The sequence below is a fragment of the Rhinoderma darwinii genome, chromosome 5 (assembly GCF_050947455.1).
Source record: "Rhinoderma darwinii isolate aRhiDar2 chromosome 5, aRhiDar2.hap1, whole genome shotgun sequence".
NCBI lineage: Eukaryota > Metazoa > Chordata > Amphibia > Anura > Rhinodermatidae > Rhinoderma > Rhinoderma darwinii.
In genome coordinates, this window is record NC_134691.1 from 83,073,241 (window position 1) to 83,094,004 (window position 20,764).

Consider the following 20,764-nt stretch of genomic DNA (forward strand, 5'->3'; position numbering starts at 1 on the left):
ATGTTCTATCTCTTTCAACGGCACGGGCACCTTCCCGTAAGCATACGGGGAGGTACCCGTGGCCAATAGAAGTCTATGGGCCCGTAGTTTTTACGGTCGTGTGCATGGGGCCTAATACAGTAGCAGCAGAGTGGATCAGCTCATCCACATGCAGCGTAAAAAAAAAACCTGCTGAACTGTTCATAAATTGACCAGCAGTGAATTTTTTTTAATCCGCAGCATGTCAATCTACGTTGCGGAATAGCTGGTTTTCTGTTGCAGGTTTCCCCATTGAATTAAATAGGGAGGCAAGACCCGCAACAAATAGAAGATGTTGCGATTTTTGCAGCAGAAAAGCTTAGATTCCGCAGAAAAATCGCAACTCGGAAGAAAAAAAAAAGAAGAAGCCTATACTTACCCATATCTCTATTCTCCTGCGTACAGTTCGGCCTCCGGGGAGGACGTTCCATCCCATGTGACTGCTTCAGCGGTCACATGGTATAAAAGGTCATCCCAGGTGGCCGGGCTGCAGGACGTCAGAGGGACGCGTTGCCACGGTTACGAGTAAATATAAAAACTCTTTTTACGTGCTGTTCTCTGCAGCAGACATTGCGGCCGAAACACCACCACAATTTGAAGCGGTTTTTGGCCAAAATTACCTGCAGCATCCAGGACGGATATACGGTGTACTTTTACACAGAGTATCCGCCCTGTGTGAACATACTCTTCGGACACAGTCTCATGCTGCATACATTTCTGTGGCCGAAAATCAGTTCTGTTCATCTAAATAGAGTTGTTTGTGCAGCAGGTGTATGGATTTCTGCACGCTCCATTCACATGAAACTGATTTTTAGTTGCATATGACTGCACTCTGCACAGTACTATAAGTTTTAGATTAGTGCCCTAACATTCCATATACGCTGCTTTATAGCCAGTCCCGGAGTGTAGACCTTCGTAGTAATATGGAGGCTATAGAACAGGCTGTTATATGAAAGCAACATCTACATATATCTATATGTATAGTAAATGGTGTCATAACTTAAAGAAACAAGCCTCCTCAGCCAGAGAGCAGGATACCGTTCAATTATTCAGTTAAAGGGTTTTTGAAAGAAAGTAGCCATGTTTTTCTAAACCTGTTAATTCTGATCATCCTTTAGTCATTCAAACGGTTTTCACATCATTTCCAGAGCTTGGACCCTTTGGTTTGTCTAGAATCAGAAAAAAAAAAACTTTTTTTTTTTTTTTTCTCCAGAAACGGTGCCACTCATGTCATTTGACTGTATTTGGTATGGCAGCTCATCATCATTCAAGGGAATGGGACTGAGCTGCAATACCAGACCGTCCATGGACAAGATTGGCTCTGTCTGGACAACCCTCTTAAACGAACTTTGGCAACATGTAATCCTGCAGCCACGAGAAAAAAAGTTAACCGGACAAAGCAAATAAGCTATAAAAATGATCTGAATCTAAAATTACTGTACAATATTAATTAACTGTTCTACCTTTACTGGTCTAGATGCCACAACAACAAGTCGATGGGTCATTTGCCCTCAAAATGGACAGTAATGAACGTAATAGACAATAACGGCCATTACCCTAGAGAATTTGATGGGAATGTAGAAATAACTTTCTGCACTTTCCATTAAACTCTGTTACTGGGGTCAACCAAGAACAGATTCTCCATTGTCCTGATGAAGTCATGTGACTGTGCGCTTATGGATTCATAGTTCACGAAAATGTTAACTCACTCAGAGCCTGGATGACAAGTCAAGGTAATGTTAACTTTCATTTAAATAAATCTAGATCTGGATAATAACCTCCATGAAGAATAACATCATGGTGGTGGTTAGTCTTGCATTGACAGCGACCTAAGATTTTAGTGTCGTTTTTCTGAGACCACAAGAGGAAAGGATCCCAATCCCTAGTATTAGTCCCCCTGCACACGGCCGGTATAAATATATACAGGAAGGTGTCGGCGGATCAAAATTACAGTCGTGTGCATGGGGCCTGACATATTAGTTAACTGAGGGGCCACCAAACAGAGTATGGCCCTCTAGCTAAAAAAATTATAGCACTACGTGGAAATTTATCAACCATTCTATGACATTTTATGCTGCCCTCACCACTTTTGGGCTGGTCCATCACAACCCAACAAATTTATAAGAATTTACATCAGAAAACCGGTGTCCACAATAGTGGAAATATAGATTTTGCTCTGTGGGGCGTAGCAAGGTAAAAAAGGACCATGTCAGGCCCTTTACCCTACACCCACTGATCAGACTACCCCTTCCCCACCGTACAATAAAAAAAAAAATAATTATATATAGATGTACACTCACCGCCCCGCTTCTACCCCCCGGGTCGCCTCAAAATCCCTGTGTCGGAATTTGCATTTGTACTGTGGGAACGATCATATTGGCTAGGGGCAACTTGAGCACAGGAACACCAAAGATACAAATTCTGCAACACACCAATTTATCATTCCTAGCAGTGAGTAGAGATATTGGTACTGCCAATCATAACATGGACTGTGGGCTGTGGACTGTGATGTTCTGGCTGAGATGTGGTGACTGCTTCGCCCGTCTCCATGACAGAATACAGCTTGTGTTCAGTTTGCGTGCTAGTCTCTGGGCCCTGCTGGCGAAGGCTATGTACCATCCCCACAGATAGGATGCACTTAAAAGCTTTTATTTAATCCACTTGCAGTAGGATTATGTTCTTTGACTTTGTAATTAGACGTTGTATTGTATGCCAGGTTTGACAAGGATAAAGCCGGTGTGGTGCAAACAAGTATATATGGTAGGTAGGCAATTTATAGTGACATTTCTGACCTGACCTTCAGACTCCTGTATATGCCTCTGAGGGTTTAGCAGCAAAAAGTTGGCCAAGGCAAGTTGCAGATCAAGTCATGCCATTTTTAACAAGGGAACACCTTGGTGGTCACTAGCTATGAAATAAGTATAGCATGTACATTTCTTCATAAAACTGGATAGGATGTTAGAAAGGCAGTGCACTTTTTATCCTACCGGTTACAACAAACAAGACTAACTGTGACTAACAGTAAATGGCGAGGTTATTTCAGCTTCCTACGGGATGACTCATGAAAACAAATTGCTGTTAATGCCATGTTAGAAGAATAAATGTTTTTGCAATGGATAAAGACAGTTAGGTCACGATAAAGCTCAAAATCTGCACCAAATAAATAAAAATGACCTAAATATCCTTCATAAATTTAGGGTGACATACTTTAGGTAATGTTCACTCCACGTTCTTTGGCGTACGTTTGATGTATATGCCGGGTAAATCTCCCGACGTATACATTAAGCATAGGTTGTGATGCATGCTTAACAGTGGTATCCATCACCCTTAGGCTATAATGGTATCTAATGGATACATCATGAACTCCAACGACCCTTTTTTGTGACGTATCGGTTAATCTGGCGATTACCGGCCAGACCGTGCCAAAAGGACATTCTTTTTGCCTCTGTCAGTCAATGTAGCCCTATGGACACATTTAGCGTGTATATCGGGAGCATTCCCCACCCACACGCCAAACATGATGTAAACAGAACCTTCGTACAATAAGACCACTTACTACTGTACAAAATTTAGAAAAATTAAAGCAGCTACCCATTGGACTTGTCAAACGCAGAATGCATAGACCACTATCTCGGGCTCAATGACTCTCTGCCATGATGTAGGTTTTAAAGCTCATGCTGGTCACACAAAGTATCCACATTGGTAACAAATCCTCGTGCATGCATAATTTCAGTTCCTCTATTACATCCTGGGGTTGAAATTTCCATATACCAGTGTTTGCCTGTACTACCCAACAGGTTAATGGTACAGCTAGCCGAATACAAATATGAACCTAAATTCAGTCAACAATAAATGACAACATGAGAACCTCCACTTAATTCACCTGCATAAGTAGGTGCTGCTGAAAATGAAAAGCAAACATTTGTCAGCAGATATGGCAAGGGACACTGGGTCAAAAGAAAATTTATGGGTAGAATGAATTAGTGAAGGAAACCGAGCTTGTATTCTAGCCCAAGGCAGCGACACTACGCTCAAACAGTATAAAAGCAAAAGATTTACAACACCAACATCACATCAGGTTATGTTACAGTCACCCATTTAACTAACGTCTGTTATGTTATTAGAAGAAATCTGAAACAGGTGGGATAGAAAGGACCACAGTGCAGTTATGTTTCAACGTGTATGAGATTAGCGAGGCTCTAAACCAAGCAAAAAAGAAACTGCATGCTGTGAAATAAGATTTTAAATGAATGTAAATGATAAAAATTTGAGAGTAAAATTTCTGTAATTTGGTATTATATGTGAATTAGTCAGGATCGGTCTGCTGGGATCTCTAGCGATGCAGAGAAGGAAGAGGCATCAGTACCCATTCTCCGTGGAAAGATGAGCGTGCATGCATAGTCCCTATTAGGGTATGTTCACACTGCTTATTTATGGACGTAATTCGGGCGTTTTACGCCTCGAATTACGTCCGAAAATGCACCTCGATAGCGTTGGCAAACAACTGCCCATTGAAAGCAATGGGCTGACGTTTGTCTGTTCACACGAGGCGTATAATTACGCGTCGCTGTCAAAAGACGGCGCGTAAATAGATGCCCGCGCCAAAGAAGTGTCATGTCACTTCTTCAGACGTAAATGGAGCCGTTTTCCATGGACTCCATGGAAAACCAGCTCCAGTTACGTCCGTAATGGACGCGGCGTTCAAGCGCCTGCACATGCCGTTACGGCTGAAATGCCGGAGCTGTTTTTTCCTGGAAAAAAACCCGTAATTTCGGCCGTTACGGACGCTGCCGTGTGAACATACCCTTAAAACAAACGCAAGATACTGAGCGAGTGCCCTATTTTCTTTTTCCTCCCTCACTCGGGCCTAGCAGTCAGACACCAAGCCATCTAATTGACATATCATTAAAAAAAAAGTTAATTGAGGGAAACATACTGTGATGGCACCATTACCCGATTCCTTAGCCAAAAAAACATTAAAGGGGTTGTCTCAAAGACAACCACATATCATATGTCCTATTAGGACATATTGACTTTATATACCGGGCCCCTCGGTCAAGACACCCACCTCTATAAGCTAGAATGGAGAGCAGCTAAGAGTGGCTTCCTTTATGGTGGACCCAGTCATCCATTACATGGTCGGCCATTCATAGTAGACTGCTACAGGGGCAATGAATGGCCAGATGCGACCCCTTTAACTTATGTAGATAAAGGTTTATATATAGACTGCAAAATGGTGCTCTGGAGGTGGAATAGTTGGTGTAAGACTCATCCTCCTCTTAACCCCTCACTAAAGGGGTTTAGGCTTAGTCTAGTTTGCGTAAAGGTGGGCAAGCTCCAGATTAAGTGATCTAGGCACTCTTGTAGCCCTATTCTGTAGATAATAAAATGCTCGGTTATCGGAGTACACTGGCTTATTTTTCACTCCTCGTATGGGGAACAGGGTACCCCGTAAAGGAAACTTGGTGGTGCGGATTAGATGGCTAAATCTGCAACCACGGGGTGCTCTTTTTTTGCCTTAAGACTTACTTTAAAGTATTTTTAGTACCACACAGATGTGTTTTTAAAGCACTGCTTAGAACGCATTTATGTATTTGTGCCAATAAAACACAGATTGAATTTCCTTATCACTCTAGGATTGTGATGGTGCCAATCTGTGTTGAGCTCCCGGGAATGGTCCGTGTTGTTAAAGCCTTCGCACGCTCGCAGAGAATTTACTACTAGATGAGAATTAAAATACAATTAAAATCGACTGCCATTTCTAGCTAGATGTTGAAGGGAAAGGGAGCCCATGTGCTATGAGACTTTTAAGTTGTTTCCTGCACTAGCATAGAGTTAATTTCTTTGAAACAAGCCTGGAGGGATATTCAACTCTCAAGTTTCTATGGAAACCGGCTGCATTAACTAAGTGAACTCATTTCACATACTTGGCATCCAGACAAGTGACTGTTGTTTTTTTTTTCCCTTTCTTGTATTAAGGGAGGTAGTATGGTGGGGGGCTTCGAAGGAGGTTACATGACAAGTACAAAAATAAAAGGAACGGGGGAAAAAAAAAAAAAACACACACACATGAGCACTAATTTACAAGTATACACTGCGTGCACAACTATTAGGCAAGTTGTATTTTTGACGATTCATTTTATTATTGAACATCTACAGTGCTGTCGGTCAATCCAAAATGTTCATAAACCTCAAACCTGAATATTTAAGAAAGTACAAGTGAGGTTTTGGCTTTCGGAGGAGAATATCTGTGTGTTCAGAATTATTGGGCAACTATTAAGTAGGCAGAATTATTATGTAACAAAATAAAAAAGGAAAATTTTTACATCTCGCTTGTTTATTTTTATCGGTTAAAGTGAAAATAATAAAACGAACTAAAAATGTACAAATAAACATTTATGACATCTAAAGAAAAATTAAAAATCAGTGCCCAATATAGCCACCCTTCTTTTAAGTCATAAGCCTTCCATCCATGGAGTCTGTCAGTTTCTTAACCTGTTGACTATCAACTTTTTGTGCAGCAGCAACCACAGCCTCCCGGACACGGTTCAGAGAGGTGTACAGTTTTCCTTCACCGTAAGGTTATGTTCACACGGAGTGTTTTCAGCCGTTTTTCGGGCCGTAAACGTCCCGAAAAACGGCTGAAAAATCGGAAGCAGAACGCCTCCAAACATCTGGCCATTGATTTCAATAGGAAAAACGGCGTTCTGTTCCGACGGGCCGTTTTTTTCATGTGCATGTCACTTCTTCAGCTGTTTTTGGAACCATTTTTCATAGACTATAGAAAAACAGCTCAAAAAACATCAGTTTCATATTTTCAGATGTTTTTTATTTTGTGTGTGCACATACCCTAAGAAGGGCCTGCAAGTTCTCAATCGGATTTAGGTCAGGTGAGGGAGAGGGCTGTGTCATTATTCTTTAATCTTTGAGGCCTTTACTGGCTAGCCATGCAGTGGAGTACTTCGATGCATGCGATGGAGCATTGTCCTGCATAAAAATCATGGTTTTCATGAAAGATACTGACTTTTTCCTGTACCGTTGCTTAAAGAGGCTCTGTCACCAGATTTTGCAACCCCTATCTGCTATTGCAGCAGATAGGCGCTGCAATGTAGATTACAGTAACGTTTTTATTTTTTAAAAACGAGCATTTTTGGCCAAGTTATGGCCATTTTTGTATTTATGCAAATGAGGCTTGCAAAAGTACAACTGGGCGTGTTGAAAAGTAAAAGTACAACTGGGCGTGTCTTATGTGCGTACATCGGGGCGTGTTTACTACTTTTACTAGCTGGGCGTTCTGATGAGAAGTATCATCCACTTCTCTTCAGAACGCCCAGCTTCTGGCAGTGCAGATCTGTGACGTCACTCACAGGTCCTGCATCGTGTCGGCCACATCGGCACCAGAGGCTACAGTTGATTCTGCAGCAGCATCAGCGTTTGCAGGTAAGTAGCTACATCGACTTACCTGCAAACGCCGATGCTGCTGCAGAATCATCTGTAGCCTCTGGTGCCGGCTCGTCTGACACGATGCAGGACCTGGGGAAGTGGCGTCACAGCGTGATCTCTCGAGAACACGCTGTGTGTCTGTCACTGCCAGAAGCTGGGCGTTCTGAAGAGAAGTGGATGATACTTCTCGTCAGAAAGCCCAGCTATTAAAAGTAGTAAACACGCCCCGATGTACGCACATAATACACGCCCAGTTGTACTTTTACTTTTCAACACGCCCAGTTGTACTTTTGCAAGCCTCATTTGCATAAATACAAAAATGGCCATAACTTGGCCAAAAATGCTCGTTTTTTAAAAATAAAAACGTTACTGTAATCTACATTGCAGCGCCTATCTGCTGCAATAGCAGACAGGGGTTGCAAAATCTGGTGACAGAGCCTCTTTAATGAAAGTGTCTTCTAAAAACTGGCAGTAGGTTTGGGAGTTGATTTTTAGTCCATCTTCAACATGAAAAGGTCCAACTAGCTCATCTTTAACCCCTTCCCGCATTTTCACGTACAGTTACGTGATGGGAGCTGGTGTTTTCCCACAATTCCACGTAACTGTACGTGAAAGAGCTGGAGATGGCTCAGGAGCTGAGCCAGCGACATCACCGCAGGGTGACAGCTGTATGTTACAGCTGGCACCCTGAGGTATCGGCCAGGACTGAAGCTAGCCTCCGATCCGACCGATTAACCCCTCACATGCTGCGTTCAATAGAGATCGCAGCATGTGAGGAGTTTATAGCCACCGGCACCCCAGCAACGTGATCGCAGGGTTGCCGGTGGCTGCAAAGGCAATCGGAGTCCTAATACTTACCTCCCGGTCTGCCAGTAACGGAATCCTCCTATGCCCAGTCATCGGCAGGGGCCCAAGAGGCTTCCGGTACCATCGTCAAGATGGCGCCGGCTCAGAATCGGAGACTGCGTCATCAGTAGTGGGTGTCCGCTGTATGTTACAGCGGACATCCCACTGTAAAGGCAGGAACCAGAGCAAGCTCAGATTCCTGCCATTAACCCCTTCAATGCAGCCATCCAATGCAATCGCTGCATCAAAGTGGTTTGTATGAAATCGGCAGCCTGCCATGCGATGGCAAGGCTGGCGACTGCTACCATGGCAACAGGAGGCCTAACAATGGAGCCTGATCGGATTGCTGTCAGTGAACTGACTACCAACTACATAGGTAGTGCAATGTATTAGAACATCAAACAAACCGTTGGAGCTTCAAGTCCTCTAGTGGGACTAAAGAATAGTGTTAAAAAAAAAAAAGTGTAAAAAAGTAAAAATAAAAGTTGTAAAAAATACAATAAAAGTTTCAAGTAATAAAATAAAAACACAAAATCGCCCTTTTTCCCTGATCGAGTCATTTATTATTGAAAAAAATAATAAAAGTCATACATATTTGGTATCGCTGCGACCGTATCGACCTGAACTATAAAAAGCTTATGTTATTTATTCCGCACAGTGAACATCGTAAAAAAAAAACCTTAAAAAATACTGACAATTGTTATTTTTTGGTCACTTTGTCTTCCAAAAATTGAAATAAAAAGCGTTTAAAAAGTCGCATGTACCTAAAAATGGTACCTATAAAAACTATAACTCGTCTAGCTAAAAACAAGCCCTCATACAGCTCAGTCGACGAAAAAAATTATGGCTCACACCTTGGCGACAGAAAAAAATCCATTCTCTTTACAAAAGTTATTTTATTGTGCAAAAAGTTGTAAAACATAAAAAAGTGCTTTAAATTAGGTATCGCCAGAATCTGACTGACCCGCAGAATAAAAGGGAACATTTAATTTATAACGCGTGGTGAACGCTGTATAAAAAGAACAAAAAAAAATATGCCAGAATTGCTGTTTTTTGGTCACCTTGCCTCCAAAAAAACCCCCAAAAAAAACCATAACAAGTGATCAAAAATTCGTAAGTACCCCAAAATGGTACCAATAATAACTACAGCGCGTTCCGCAGAAAAAAACAGCCTTCATACCACTACGTCTATGAAAAAATAAAATGAATTAAGGCTCCAATAAGTCAGGAAAGGAAAAATATGCAGTTGTGCCGACCCGAGGGGAACATTTTTTCGGTTTCAAGTGGCGAATTATCAAGGCCCCTAAAATTAGGGAACCAGGAAGGGTAGGGCCCAAACATATCTGCTGGAAGTGAGGGTGCCCGTATTATACCAGGACAACACTTCCCAGCAAAATTCCTCAAACTGCAAAGATGCCGAGTGTGGACCAAAAGGGGGATAAGTAAGGAACATTTATTAGTGCGACACCGGCCTGTGCAGAAAGGATTGTGTCACAGTGTAACAAATATCTATGGATTATTTTATTGTTTTTTTTTTACCTCATTATTATACCACCTGACTATGCCCCTTATATACTCCACCCGAGATACATGTACCCCCATATTATAAACAGAAACACCAGTAAGACTCTAAACAAAACTACTACCAAGCAAAATCCACGCTCCAAAAGCCAAATGGCGCTACCTCCCTTCTGAACCCTACAGCGTGCCCAAACAGCAGTTTACTTCCACATAAATGACATCACTATACCCGGGAGAACCCTTTTAATAATTTTTGGGGTGTGTCTCCAGTGGCACAAGCTGGGCACGACATATTTGCCACTGAAATGGCATATCTAGGGAAAAATTTAAATTTTTACTTTGCTCCTTCCGCAGTGCAATCATTCATGGTAAAGGCATGTGCGGTGAAAATGCTCACTACACCCCTTAATAAATGCTTTGAGGGGTGTAGTTTCCAAAATGGGGTCACTTCTCAGCAGTTTCTTTTATTATTTCACATCCGAGCCCTGCAATTGTGATCCAATACTTTGTAAATTGCCAAATTAGGCCTCAATTTTACATGGTACTCTTTCACTCCTGAGCCTGGTTGAATGCCCAGGCAACAGATTAGGGCCACATGTAGGGTGTTCCTAAAACCGGGAAACACAGCATAATAATTCGAGAGCTGTCTTGTTATGGTGGCACAAGCTGGATATTGGCATATCTATGGAAAAAAATCCAATTTTCACTCTGCGACATCGAGTGCACACCAATTTTTGCCAATCACCTATGGGGTTAATATGCTCACTATACCCCTAGGTGAATACCTTGAGGGGTGTAGTTTCCAAAATGGGGTCACTTCTGGGGGGGATCCACTGTTTTGGTCCCACAGGGACTTTGCAAATGCGACATAGCGCCCAGAAACCAATCCAGCAAAAGCTGTACTGCAAAAGCCAAATGGCACTCCTTCCCTTCTGAGCCCTATTCTGTGCCCAAACAGCAGTTTATGACCACATATGTGGTATTGCCGTACACAGGAAAAGTTGCTTTACAAGTGTTGGGGTTCTTTTTTTCCCATTTATTTGTTGAGAAAATGAAACATTTTCAGCTAAAACTACGTCTTATTGAAGAAAAAGGTTTTTTTTTTATTTTCACTGCCCAATTCTAATAAAATCTATGAAACATCTGTGGGGTAAAAATGCTCTCTACTCCCCTAGATGAATTCCTCAAGGGGTGTAGTTTCCTAAATGGAGTCCCTTTTCTGGTGTTTTCACTGTTTTGGTCCCTTAGGGGCTTTGCAAATGCGACATTGTCTCCGCAAACCATACCTGCTAAATTTGAGCTCCAAAAGCCAAATGGCGCTCTTTCCCTTCTAAGCCCTGCCGTGTGTCCAAACAGCCGTTTATGACCACAGGTGGGGTATTTTTTTACTTGGGAGAAATTGCTTTACAAATGTTGTGGTGCTTTTTCTCCTTTATTCCTTGTGGAAATTAGAAAGAAATTAGCTAAACCACATTTTCTTTGAAAGAATGTAGATTTTCATTTTAACGGACTACTTCCAATAATTTCTGCAAAAAACTTGCGGGGTCAAAATGCTCACTATACCCCTAGATAATTTCCTTGAGGTGTATATTTTCCAAAATGGGGTAACTTTTTGGGGATTTCCACTGTTTTGGCACCGCAAGAGCCTTTCAAACCGGACATGGTGCCTAAAATATTTTCTAATAAAAAGGAGGCCCCAAAATCCTCTAGGTGCTCCTTTGCTTCTGAGGCCTGTGCTTCAGTCAATAAGTGCACTAGGGCCACATATGGGGTATTTCTAAAAACTGCAGAATCTGGACAATAGATATTGAGTTGCGTTTCTCTGGTAAAACTTTCTGTGTTACAAAAAAAAGATTAAAAATTAATTTCTGCAAAAACAAAAAAAGAAATTTGAAAATTTCACATCTATATTGCCTTAATTCCTGTGAAACATCTAAAGGATTAAGAAACGTTCTAAATGCTGTTTTGAATCCTTTGAGGGGTAAAGTTTTTAAAATGGGGTGACTTATAGGGGGTTCTAATATATAAGGCCCTAAAATCCGCTTCACAACTGAACTGGTCCCTGTAAAAATAGCCTTTTGAAATTTTCTTGAAAATGTGAGAAATTGCTGCTAAAGCTCTAAGCCTTGTAACGTCCTAGGAAAATAAAAGGATGTTCAAAAAACAATGCCAATCTAAAGTAGACATATGGGTGATGTTAATTAGTAGTACCACACAAAATTGTTGCGATCTGTCTTACAAGTAGATACATATAAATTTAGAAAAATGATAATTTTTGCAATTTTTCGCAAAATTTTGGTCTTTTTCACAATTAAATACTTAATGTATTGAGCAAATTTTGCCAGTAACATAAAGTCCAATGTGTCATGAGAAAACAATCTCAGAATTGCTTGGATAGGTAAAAGCATTCCGAAGTTATTACCACAAAGTGAAACATGTCAGATTTAAAAAAATTGTCTGTGTCCTGAAGGCCAAAACAGGCTGCGTCCTTAAGGGGTTAACCCCTTCCCGCTCCTGGACGTACTATTAGGTCATGGCAGCTGTATCGTTCGCGCTCCATGACCTAATAGTACGTCTCGGGAGTAACGGCCGTTTCGGCCGTCCTCCCGACACATACAGGAGCTGTGACAGCTGCTGTCTCGTACAGCAGCTGTCACAGCTCCTACAGCGGGGACCGATCGCTGTGTCCCCGCTGATTAACCCCTTAAAAGCCGCGTTCTATAGAGATCGCGGCTTTTTAGTGGTAAAGCTGCCATCGCCGGCCTGCTACACATAGTGGCCGGCGATGGTGACTATGGCAACCGGACACCAAACAATGGCGTCCGGCTATGCCATAGACGGAAGCCTAGTGGGTATTGACAAAGTCAGGACCCACTATGCTTGCTGTCAGTGAGTAGCTGACAGTTCTAATACACTGCACTATGCATGTAGTGCAGTGTATTAGAATTGCGATCAGGGCCTCCTGCCCTCAAGTCCCCTAGTGGGACAAAGTAATAAAGTAAAAAAAAAAGTAAAAAAAAAGATGTGTAAAAATAAGAAAATAAAAGATTTAAAAGTATTAAAAAGTAAAAATTCCCCTTTTTACCTTGTCATTTATTATTAATAAAAACCTATAAACAAATAAACTATACATAATTGGTATCGCCGTGTCCGTAACGGCCTGAACTACAAATTACGTTATTTATCCCACATGGTGAACGCCGTAAAAGAAAATAATAATAAACCGTACCAGAATCACAATTGTTTGGTCACTTCACTTCCCAAAAAATGGAATAAAAAGAGATCAAAAAAAGTCACATGTACCTAAAAATGGTACTGATAGAAACTACAGTTCGTTACGCAAAAAATAAGTCCTCGCACGGCTTTATTGATTGAAAATTAAAAAAGTTCTGGCTCTTAGAATAAGGTAACACAAAAAGTGAATGATTTTTTACAAAACGTATTTTATTGTGCAAACGCCATAAGACATAAAAAAAAAATACTATAAACATAGGGTATCGCCATAATCGTATCGACCCGCAGAATAAAGTGAATATGTCATTTATAGCGCACGGTGAACGCTGTAAAAAAAATGAATAAAAAACAATAGTAGAATTGCTGTTTTTTAGTCACCACGCCACATAAAAATAGAATAAAAACTGATCAAAAAGCCGCATGCACCCCAAGAAAACTACAATGGATTCCTCAAGGGGTCTAGTTTCCAAATTGGGGTCACTTTTGGGGGGTTTCCAATGTTTTGGCACCACAAGACCTCTTCAAACTGGACATGGTGCCTAATAAAAAAGAGGCCTCAAAATCCACTAGGTGCTCCTTTGCTTCGGAGGCCGGTGCTTCAGTCCATTACCGCACTAGGGCCACATATGGGATATTTCTCAAAACTGCAGAATCTGGGCAATACGTATTAAGTTGCGTTTCTCTGATAAATCCTTTTGGGTTATAAGAAAAATGGTATAAAGAGGATTTTCTGACAAAAAATAAATACATTTACATTTCACCTCTACTTTGCTCTAAATTTCTGTGAAACACCTAAAGGGTTCATAAACTTTCTAAATGCTGTTGTGAATAGTGTCTAGTTTCTAAAATGGGGTGTTTGATAGGGGTTTCTAATATATGGGCCCCTCAAAGCAACTTCAGAACTGAACTGTAACCTAAAAAAATAAATAAATTAGGCAATACTTCGCTTCTTACATTATACTGATAATGAGCCGTGCCCACCCCGAGATGACCCCAGTTTTGACCGTTTGTATAAACGGAGACCCCTATTAGGCCGTTTCAGTGCCCGGTTTTCCCAAGCATACACCCCCGAGAAGTGTATTTTTATTGATGAGCCCCATGTACATTTTAAAGGGAGGGTTCAATTCCGCGAGTACCTGCCGGGTAAGAGGGCAAGGTATGGCGTGAAGATGTATAAGCTGTGCGAGAGTGCATCAGGGTATACCTACAGATTTAGGATATATGAAGGAAAGGCACCCCCAAACCAGACTGCATCCTGGACTACAATAGGTACATGGGAGGGATGGACTTGTCAGATCAAGTCCTGAAGCCCTACAGCGCCATGCGGTGTGGTATAAAAAGCTGGCCGGGCACATCATACTGATGGCATTGTACAACGCGTACGTGCTACATCGATGTGCAGGCCACAGGGGAACTTTCCTGGAATTTCAAGAGGTGGTTATCAAGAACCTAATCTTTAGGGACCAAGAAGGAGGGGCACCCAGTACTTCTGGAAGAGAGGCCACACGCATCGTACAAGGGCGGCAACACTTTCCAGGAGAAGTTCCTCAAACTGGCAAGAAGGGAAAAAGTCAAAAGAGGTGCAAAGTCTGCTATAAGAGGGCGATAAGGGATGACACAATATATCAATGTGACACGTGTCCCGAATAACCAGAGCTCTGTATGAAAGAGTGTTTTAAAATTTATCATACATCCGTTGGTTTATAATTTACCCCAATTTTACTTACCCTGATGCACTCCGCACAGCTTATCCCCCCTCGTCTTTCCCCTCTGGGCCCTGCTGTGTGCCCAGGCAGCTGATAACAGCCACACGTAGGATATTGCCATACCCGGGAGAACCCACATTAAAGTTTATGGGGTGTAGGTCTCCGGTCAAAATGCTCACTACACCTCTAGATGAATGCCTTAAGGGTGTAGTTTTTAAAACTGGGTCACTTCTTGCGGGTTTCAACTGTACTGGTACCTCAGGGGCTTCTGCATACATGACTTCGCACTAGAAAATCCCCAGTAGGCCAAATGGTGGTCCTTTCCTTCTGAGCCCTCCCATGGGCCCAAACGGCAGTTTATCACCACAAATGGGGTATTGCGCAACAGAATGGGGTATTTTGTTTCTTGTGAAAATAAGAAATTTTCAGCCAAAACTACATATTATTTGAAAAAAATAATTTTGTTTTAATTCCCAGCCCAATTCAAATAATTTCTTTGAAAAAACTATGGGGTCAAAATGGTCACAACACCCATAAATGAATTCCTTGAGGGGTGTAGTTTCCAAAATGGGGTAATTTGTGGTTGGTTTCTATTGCTTTGATACCTCTGGGGCTCTGCAAATGCGACATGGCACCCGAAAACCAATCCAGCCAATCTGGACTCCAACAAACACATAGCACTCCTTTCCTTCTGAGCCCTCCCATGGGCCCAAACAGCAGTTTATCACCACAAATGGGGTATTGCCGCACTCAGGACAAATTGGGCAACAAAATGGGGTATTTTGTTCCCTGTGAAAATAAGAAATTTTGATCACAAATGACATTTTATTGGAAAAAATGAATTTTTTTTCATTTCACAGCCCAATTCAAATACGTGCTGTGAAAAAACTGTGCGGTCAAAATGGTAACAACAACCATAAATGAATTCCTTGAGGGGTGTAGTTTCCAAAATGGGGTCACTATTGGGGGATTCCTACTGTTTTGGAACCTCAACACCTTTTCAAACCTGGCATGCTGCCTAAAATTTATTCTAATAAAAAAGAGGTCTCAAAATGCACTAGGTGCTTCTTTGCTTCTAGGGCTTGTGTATTATTCCACGAGCACACTAGAGCCACATGTGGGACATTTCTAAACACTGCAGAATCTGGACAATACATATTTAGTAGTGTTTCTCTGGTAAAACCTTCTGTGTTACAGAAAAAAAATTGAATAAAATTGAAATTAAGCAAGAAAAATGAAATTTGCAAATTTCACCTCCACTTTGCTTTAATTCCTGTGAAATGCCTGAAGGGTTAAAAAACTTTCTAAATGCGGTTTTGAATACTTTGAGGGGTCTAGTTTTTAAAATGGTGTTTTATTAGGGTTTCTAATACATAGGCCCCTCAAAGCCACTTCAGAACTCAAGAGGTACCTTAAAAAAAAGGCTTTTGAAATTTTCTTAAAAATTTGAGAAATTGCTGTTTATGTTCTAAGCCTTGTAACGTCCAAGAAAAATAAAAGAATGTTCAAAAAACGATGCCAATCTAAAGTAGACATATGGGAAATGTGAACTAGTAACTAAATGTGAACTAGTAACTATTTTGGGTGGTATAACTGTCTGTTTTACAAGCAGATGCATTTAAATTCTGAAAAATGCTATTTTTTCAAAATTTTCTCAAAATTGTGCCATTTTTCACCAATAAACACTGAATATATCGACCAAATTTTACCACGAACATGAAGCCCAATGTGTCACGAGAAAACAATCTCAGAATCGCTTGGATAGGTTTAAGCATTCCGACGTTATTGCCACATAAAGTGAAATATGTCAGATTTGAAAAATTGGCTCTGAGCCTTAAGGCCAAAACTATGCTGCGTCCTTAAGGGGTTAATAATACCATTCCATAGCAGTACCCCACATCCACCTTGCTGGCTTCTGAGTTGAAGTGGAGCTCTGTGGTGGTTACTGAACCTGCCACGGGCCCATCCATCTGGCCCATCAAGAGTCACTCATCTCATCAGTGCATAAAACCTTTGAAAAATCTGTCTTCAGATATTTCTTGGCCCAGTCTTGACGTTTCAACTTATGTCTTGTTCAGTGGTGGTCGGGTTCAGGCTTCCTTACCTTGGCCATGTCTCTGAGCACTGAACACCTTGTACTTCTGGGCACTCCAGGGAAGGTGCAGTTCTGGAATAACAGCACTGGAGGATAACGGGTTCCTGATCGCTTCACGTTTGATTGAGTGTCACCAGTAGGGGGTGTGTCACTACCCAAACGTACACTGTCCAATCTGTCCATACACGGTATCACTCAGTCAGCACTAAGCCCCAAATTGTAACACCCCGCTAATATGCAAGTATTTACTAAAAAAGACATGTCAGGAGAGGTGACAGGTCTTCTTTAAAGGGAAATTATATGAAAAGTGGAAACCGACAACTAAGCATTTGGGCCAAACTACTTATTCTTGCCGCTATTCATGAAATTTGAATACAACTCAAAATAATAATCAACATACAAACTGGTGCGGCCAAAACATGGATACCCCCAATATTAACTCTCCGCTGTACTGTTCACCCTTCACTTCACTTGCAGCAGATAGTCTGTTAAAGGGGTATTTCCATCTCGTACATTTATGGCATATCTACAGGAAGGACCTGCACCTCTTACTAGTACGGGGACCCCTGACCACCAACCTACTTTAGGCCATTGTTGCTTGGCTCTGGCCATTGCCTTACCAGGTGGCTGGGTTTTCTAATGCCGTTTCTTGAACTACCATATAAGTGATTGGAGTTTCCGAAACAGCATAGCAAACCGCGCGCAGCCGATTCTGGAAAACCTGGCCACCTCATAAAGCAGTACCCAGAACCCATTGACAGAAGGTAGGATGGGGGTAATGGGGCCCTGTTTTAGAGATAGGTGCGGATGCTAGAGGTGGAATCCGCATATATCATACATTTATGGCACATCCTGTAGATATGCCATAAGTGTCCAAGATGGAAATACCCTTTAAAGCGTAGCTAAACGTTTGACAATTTTCTGACATGTCATAGTGACATGTCAGAAGTTTGGATTGGTGGGGGTCCGAGCACCGAGACCCCCACCAATCTCTAGAACGAAGCAGCTGAAGCGCTCGGGTGAGCGCTCAGCAGCTTCGTGTCTGTTCGGCTTTTTCCGGAAAGCCGATGTATCGGAGTACGGGCTTATAGACTTTCTATTGAGTCCGTTCTCTGATACAATTTATTTCCGGAAATAGCCGGACACGCAGCGGCTGAGCGCTCACACGAGTGCTTCAGCTGCTTCGTTCTAGAGATTGGTGGGGGTCTCCGTGCTCGGACCCCCACCAATACAAACTTCTGATATGTCACTATGACATGTCAGAAGTTTGTCAAACGTTTAGCTACACTTTAAGTTTACATAACCTCAGCCTTACAAACAGTGACGTACAATCACGGCTATTATGTTCTCTCTGAGTAACAGGAACTATATTTTGGGATTATCCTGTTTACTACATTTCACAGTTACAACAGAGAAATGTCTGTCACATTCAGAGTGAACAGATGTAATGCAGTGAGAAGAGAAAAACAAAACAGTAATGCAGATCTATATGACAAAGCAATTAAAATTTCAAAGCTATAAGAAGCACTACTTTATCAACGCCTGATGAAGGGACCAGTCCTGAAACGCATTTTCGTAATAAAGATACATGAACTCATACTTTGCTCATCGTATCTTTAATGAATGATCACTCATTATTGCCAGTAACAATTCATCTAAGCAGGACCCAATCCAGTGAGGTCGTGATTTTCTTTTCCAAATTGAGAGACGAAATCACACGTCCAAAAAAATTAGGAATTTATTCACCCAAATATGCAACGTTTCAATCCAATAGGACCTTTCTCAAGCAGCGATTTTCTTTTCAACGTTCTATGCAACTACAGCGGCTATTACAAGCTGGACAAGAAATTTTAATTTGGCTCTAAGCAGTGAGCATTGGGAAAATGGAAAAGGAAGGTATTAAATTGAAGGTTTTACTTTATTTTTCAATATATCGTAGTGGTCTGCTTTGGACAACCCAATTTAGATAGGAGGTTCCCACAAAACTAAGGAAATCATTGGTTATTTTAAAGTTGAGATTAACAGGAATCAGCAGTAATCTGCTGGGAGAAATGGCAGCCAGTGTTCAATTCTCCTGCAGCGCCACCACAGGCGAAAGGAAACATCACATGGTTCCTACTGAAATCAATGAATTGCACATGTAATACAAACACACACGCAGGCACGCAGGCACGCACGCACATGCCAGAACCCAAGAATTTCCAGCAAAATATTGCTCAGAGCATCACACTGCCTCTGCCAGATTGTCTTCTTACCATAGTGCTTTCTGGGGACTTCTCTTCCCCAGGTAAGTAACACACATGTCCATCCAGATGATGTAAATACTGGCAATACCCCATGAGACCTAACGTTTTGGCAATGCTCTGACCCAGTCGTCTAGCCATCACAATTTGGCCCTTGTCAAAGCCGCGAAGATCCTTACGCTTGCCCTTTTTTTTCTTACTTCCAAAACATCAACGTCAAGAATTCACCGTTCACTTGCTGCCTATAATTTCCCACCCATTGACAGGTACCATTGTGAAAGCTGTTATTCACTTCACTGGTCAGTAGTTTTTAATGTTATGGCTGATCAGTCCAATCATCCAGAATATTAAAACCACTGACCGGTTTAATTGAAGAACATTGATTATTTATGTGGATGCTACTTTGACACATACCATCTACTTAAACATTGTTGCAGACCAAGCACACCCCTTCATGACCATGGTATTCCCTAAGGGCAGTAACTTTTTTCAGCAGGATTATGCACCCTGCGAAACTGCAAAATAGCTAATGAATAGTTGGAGAAGCGTGGTAAAGTTTTCATGGTGTTGACTTGTCCTTGGCACAGAAAAGGCACAAAATTTTTTTTTTTAATTACATCTCAGCACTTCCTCCCTTTATCTCCTTTGATCCAATTTGTCTCATATTACAATTAAAACTGAGAAATATATAAAGAAATCTTCTTTGTGTACTAGGATCTCTGCCATGTACACACGCCTCCTCACTGTCCTGTTTCTGGCTGTAAGACAACACGATGGAGCAGGAGCACCCCCCACCCCTCAGTCATTATTATGCGAAAAATGGAACAGATCCACAAGAAATTAACGCCTGTGCTTTCTGCAAGGTTTCTACAAGACTGTTTGTTTCAAACCCACTCAATTCTAGACAGATCCTGGTGTAATCAGAGATCCACCAATAGAGATCTATCGGCCGCTTTAGTTTCTAGTCCAATTATAGGGTTTACTCTGGTGATACATTTTAGAAAAGATATTAAAACTGGAGGTCCTACACAGTACGTATGTAGGCACTGGACTCATTCTAAAAGTAGAATCGTCATACAACTTAATTGGAAGTCCGAACCCTAAATCAAGATTACTTCTAGTAGAATAAAAATAAGTTATCACTTACCAGCGTAAAATGGTGTAGAGTTATGGGTCTTTCTGAAGGCACACACTATGTTCCCCCACTTTATTTTGATGTTCAAGGCATTACAGACCTGGAATAAAAATAAAATAAAAAAAATTATATATATATATATATATATATATATATATATACACACACACACACACACATTTTTCATGTCTGCTAATATTCACCAAAGAAAAGCGTAAGCAAGATTATCTTATTCTAGGCTCTTATTTGCCCTCTACAGAGCAGAGTCTCTTATAAATAAGTTACTCTATTAACACCAATAGTTCAGCGTAGATTGGATTTCAGAGAATTCTGCAAGTATCACGAAAAATGGAATAAGAAGCTTTAGCGCTAAAATCGGACCATACATTCTTAAAATTAAAACAAAAAAAAAGTTCTGCAAAAGTCCAAATTTCAGCAAAAGAACTAGAAGAAATCAAGTAACCCACACACTTCCATACTGTACATCTTAGGTCATCATTTAAAAGCTGAACAGTCTTCTCAT

At 41.3% G+C, this 20,764-nt stretch overlaps 1 protein-coding gene across 5 annotated transcripts in view; it reads right to left on the reverse strand.

The window, feature by feature from the left end:
• Positions 1-20,764, reverse strand: part of FAM110B (family with sequence similarity 110 member B) — a 323,890-nt gene that overhangs the window by 15,375 nt on the left and 287,751 nt on the right. For all 5 annotated transcript variants that reach the window (XM_075826218.1, XM_075826217.1, XM_075826216.1 and 2 more), the window contains one exon: positions 20,254-20,341. The gene's annotated coding sequence lies outside the window, so the exon portion shown is untranslated. The remainder of the gene's footprint in view (positions 1-20,253; positions 20,342-20,764) is intronic.